The following is a 5,160-nucleotide window of genomic DNA, read 5'->3' on the forward strand; positions in this document are numbered from 1 at the left end:
CCCCTGGTGTGTTTGGACTCCTTGAAAAACAAAACCCAGCCATTACCAGCAGTTTTAGGTGCAGGAATACAAACCTTCGTGGAGCTAGCAAGCTCTACCTTCAAGTCATAGTTGATTTAAGCGAGAATGCTGACGTGATGCGCTCTGCACAGCAGATCCCAGGACCAGCATTCTTGGAGAAGGCAGTGCGGCCCGGGACAGCCTATGGCTGGGCCTGCCAGCTGTGGAGTGCTCTGGGAAGGAGTTGAGAGGACGGGAGGAAGGAGCAGGAGTGGCTACAGGAGAAATCCATGAGCAGTGTTTTGAGAACAGTCCAGGGGAGAGGAAAGTGTAGACTGCTCTTCGCAAAGAGTGACTGCGGAGCTGGAGGAAATGGCCTGCTGGAGGGGACAGGGAGGTCTAGGACCCAGCCTCCTCATTGAGGGAGGTGTGAAATCGAGGGCCTAGGTGATGGGATAAGATTCCTGGGAGACAGGAGGTTTTGGAGACCAGAACATGGAGGGATAGAATTAACTTTGAATAAGAAGTTACTTAAGTCTGCTATTTTTTTAAAATATATTTTTATTGATTTCAGAGAGAGAGAGCGAAGCATCAATGACAGAGACCTTGATTGGCTGCCTCCCACATCCTGCCCCCCTACTAGGGATCGAGCCCACAGCCCAGGCATGTGCCCTGACCAACCGGGAAGTGAACCGTGACCTATGAACTCCTGGTTCACAGGTCGACGTTCAACCCACTTAGCCACACTGGCCGGGCTAAATCTGCTATTCTTAGAACTAGAAATTAGGAGAAGATTACATTTTGGGGAGAGAGGAGAGTGGTTTTCAACCTTTTAGTGTTCACCAGAATGTCCGAAGGGCCTGTTACAAGACAGATTGGAGCCCTCGCTGGTTGGCTTATTTGAGTGCCATCCCATGGATTCCCAGTCAGAGCATATACCCAGGTTGTGGGTTCAATCCCCAGTCAGGATGCATGGGGGCAGCCAATCGATGTTTCTCTCCCTCTCTCTCTAAAATAAAAATTTTAAAACATTAAAAATAAGTAAGGTTGGGGGGGTGAGCAGCAAATTTTCTGATTCAGTAGATCTGGGATGGATCCCAAAATGTTTCTGACAAGCTCCCTAGTGTTGCTGATCTGGAAAATGAAGCTTCTTGGCTGTTATTTTCAAGATTGGCCATAGTCACAGGCCTCGTGTACATCTAGCGAGGCCAGCGGTGCCTTTTTTCCCTCCTTTTGTCCAGGCTCAAGCGTGATGCTCAGGCAGCCAGCCTACTGTTGCTCTGTGCACTTGGGAGAGGGCCTGGGAGGAGGACGTAATCTAAAGGTGAAATACCAACGAGGTACACAGCTCGAGTGAAAAAGCAAAGAGCATGTCAATCCAGGGGGCTACTTAACTTGAGTTTCTTTCCTTCTGGTGCGTCCAGTGCCTGCTTCTCACCTCCTCCCGCCCCACAATCGACCAAAGAGCCTTCAGAGCGAGCTTCACGTGCCCATTGTCATTTAAAGAGGAGTCAGTCATTTTCCTTTCAGATTCTCCACAGAAACTTTTCCTGTCGGGGCCAGTGTTAGCAGCACAACCGCAGGGTTGTGGGTTCGACTTCCAGCTAAGGGCACGTACTTGGGTTACAGGTTCGATTCCCGGGCCTGGTCTGGGTGAGTGTGGGAAGTAACCAGTGGATGTGTCTCTTTCACATCCGTGTTTGTCTCTCCACCCCCGATTCCCTTTCACACTCTCTAAAAATCAATTGAAAAAATATCCTCCGGTGAGGATTAACAAAAAAACAATGCGGGCGGGGAGAGAGAGGCCGAAGGTCTCATCCATTTCACCAAACCCATGGACCCATGAAACCCTGCAGGCACTTCTCTCCCCTTTAGGTTCTTTTCCTTTCTGCTTCCACCCCCAACCCCCAAATCCTATTCAACTTCTGATGTCTCTCAACCCTTCCATCTCCAATTCTGAGTTGTCAGCATTACATTTCTCCCATTTCTGTTCCTGGGAAATCCACCCTGGCTGGGTAGCTCAGGGTGTTGTCCTCATACATCAGGGTTGAGGGTTCTATTTCTGGGGGCACCTACAAGAAGCAACCAATGAATGCATAAATAAGTGGAACAACAAAATGTTTATCCTTTTCTCTCTTAAAAAAATTACAAAATCCTACCACCTCAGCCCAGTACAATTAAGTACTAACTCAACGTATTTGCTGCTGCTTGGCAAACTCCCTTTTTTTTTTTTAAAAAAAAAATGTATTTTATTGATTTTTTACAGAGAGGAAGGGAGAGGGATAGAGAGCCGGAAACATCAATGAGAGAGAAACATCGATCAGCTGCCTCCTGCACAACCCCCACTGGGGATGTGCCCGCAACCAAGGTACGTGCCCTTGACCGGAATCGAACCCGGGACCCTTGAGTCCGCAGGCCGACGCTCTATCCACTGAGCCAAACCGGTTCTGGCATAAACTCCCTTTTTTTTTTTAATCCTTACCCGAGGAGTTTCCACTGATATTTAGGAGAGAGTGAAAGAGAAATGTCGATGTGAGAGAAACACATGGGTTGGTTGCCTCCTGCATGCACTCTGACCAGGGCCCTGGATGGGGAGGAGCCTGCAGCTGAGGTACGTGCCCTTGATTGGAATTGAACCCGGGATGCTTCAGCCCACAGGCTGATGCTCTATCCACTGATCAAATTTTTATTGATATTCTTGGGTTTTGAGCTGCAACCTGGGCATGTGCCCTGACCGGGAATTGAACTGGCAACCTTTTGGTGCACAGGCTGACACCCAACCAACTGAGCCACACTAGCCAGGGCTCCAGCTTGTTTTTATTTTTTGCTTCTTTATGAATGTATTGGGGTGACACTGGTTAGTAACATTATACAGGTTCTAGGTGTCTACACATTCTGGTGCCTCCCCTGAAGGCTCTTCTTCCTACTCATCTGGTTCACTCCTTCACCTCCTTCCGGCCTTGGCTTTCATGTTACTTCCTCTGAGGTCTCTCCTAATCACTCCATGTCAAGGGGACGCCCTCTCCTCCCGGAGATATGCTCCGGGACATCCCCGTTCCCAGTTGCACAGCTGACTCCAGGTGCTGTCGCTGGGACAGAGAACCACTGCCCTAGAACTGCCAGGTGAGCGTCTCCAGCACTGGCCACAGGGCCACTCTTCCGTTCTCAGGCCCCCTTTGAGTTCTGTATGGCCACAGGGCTTTCCTGTTTCCATGGTAGCACTGACAAGACTTCCCTAAAATGCCTTGTGTGTTCCTAAAACAGTCCTATCCTGGCTCTCGCTTCGATCTAGGACTTAGCTTTGGTCATCTTTTGTTGTTAATGCTCACCTAAGGATCATTTTTCCCCATTGATTTTTTTAGTGTGGAAGGGAGCAGGAGAGAGACATTGCTGTGAGAGGCACATCAATGGTTCCCTCCCGCACACACCTGACCAGGCTGGGAATTGAACCTGCAGCCCAGGGACTGGAAACCGAACCGGTGGCCCTTCAGTTTACAGGCTGGCACTCTAACCACGGAGCCACACCAGCCAGGGCAGTCATCCTTTTTTAATTCTCACTTGAGGATGTGTTTTTTTTTCTTATTGATTAAGGCATTACATATGTGTTCTTATTGCCCCATTGTCTCCCGCCCCCAGAGGATATATTTTTGGATTCCAGACAGAGAAAGGGAGAGGGAGAGACAGACATCAATGTGAGAAATATTGATCGACTGCCCCCATATGCTCCTGACTGGGGATTGAGCCTGCAACTTGGGTATGTGCCCTGACCAGGAATCGAACTCTCAACCTCAGTGTACAAGACAACATTCCAGCCCTAGCAGGTTTGGCTCAGTGGATAGAGGTCAGCCTGTGGACTGAAAGGTCCCAGGTTCGATTCCGGTCAAGGGCACATACCTGGATTGTGGCTCGGTCCCCAATAGGGGGTGTGCAGGAGGCAGCTGGTCCATGATTCCCTCTCATCATTGATGTTTCTCTCTCCCTCTTCCTTCCTCTCTGAAAAAAAAAAAAAAAAAAAAAGACAACACTCCAACCGAGCCACCGGGCCAGGGCCTCATGGCCTTGTCCATTCTGCAGGTTGGGGAGAATGCCCAGAGCACTGGTGAGGTCAACAGGGCCATCGTTCCAGGACCAGCCCCTGCACAAGGCAGGCAGGTGTCCGCAGTCTGTCATTAGGAAGCTGAGAAGTACTACTTTATGGGAACATCCGTGCTGCCCACTATGTACATTAGTGCAAAATTTGTAGGTACTAAAAGCTGTTTATGAATAAAAATATTTAATTCTGTTAATGAAATTGCATTTCCAGGCTTTGGGTTACTCATACACTGTGCCATGTGAGTTTGTTATTTTTTCCATGTTCTAGTTCAACGTTGTTCTTGGCGGGAGGAGTGACATCCTTTTGCCCATACTTAGGTATATTAATTTTATTATACTAGTGTCCCAGTGCATGAATTCTTGCACATTGAAAGGAAATTAATTAGAAGAAATATTTTAATATCGCTATTCACCCTTTCTCGATAATAGAAGTGTCAACCAAATTCATGATAGACAATGACAGATCAAAACACGTGTGCGATTGGCGCCAGCAAGAGCTTTATATGTATCGCACATGCGTGTTTCAGCTTAGCCTATTATGTATATACTAGAGGCCCGTTGCACAAAAATTTGTGCACTTGGGGGGGTCCCTCAGCCTGGCCTGTGCCCTCTTGCAGTCTGGGACCCCTCGGAGGATGTCCACCTGCTGGCTTAGGCCCGCTCCCTGGGGGATCGGGCCCAAGCTGGCAGTCAGACATCCCTCTGGCAGCCCTCAGGGGATGTCCACTTACCAGCAGGGAGCAGACCTAAGCTTCAGTCAGACATCCTTAGTGCTGCTGAGGAGGCGGGAGAGGCTCCCGCCACCACCGCTGTGCTGGCAGCCATCAGCCTGGCTTGTGGCTGAGCAGAGCTCCCCCTGTGGGAGCGCACTGACCACCAGGGGGCAGCTCCTGCACTGAGCATCTTCCCCCTGGTGGTCAATGTGTGTCATAGTGACCAGTCATTCCCAGTCGTTCTGTTAGGGTCAGTTTGCATATTACCCTTTTATTATATAGGATAGAGGCCTGGTGCACGGGTGGGGGCTGGCTGGTTTGCCCTGAAGGGTGTCCGGATCAGGGTGGGGGTCCC

At 49.6% G+C, this 5,160-nt stretch overlaps 1 long non-coding RNA gene across 1 annotated transcript; it reads left to right on the top strand.

Moving 5' to 3' along the window:
* The first annotated feature begins 2,741 nt into the window (after positions 1-2,741).
* On the top strand, positions 2,742-4,296 carry LOC111823504. Its single transcript, XR_002826533.1, has 2 exons — positions 2,742-3,123; positions 4,019-4,296. It is a non-coding gene; the product is annotated as an uncharacterized LOC111823504 (long non-coding RNA).
* Positions 4,297-5,160: the final 864 nt, after the last annotated feature.

The sequence above is a fragment of the Myotis lucifugus genome, unplaced genomic scaffold (genome assembly GCF_000147115.1).
Source record: "Myotis lucifugus unplaced genomic scaffold, Myoluc2.0 scaffold_521, whole genome shotgun sequence".
Lineage (NCBI taxonomy): Eukaryota > Metazoa > Chordata > Mammalia > Chiroptera > Vespertilionidae > Myotis > Myotis lucifugus.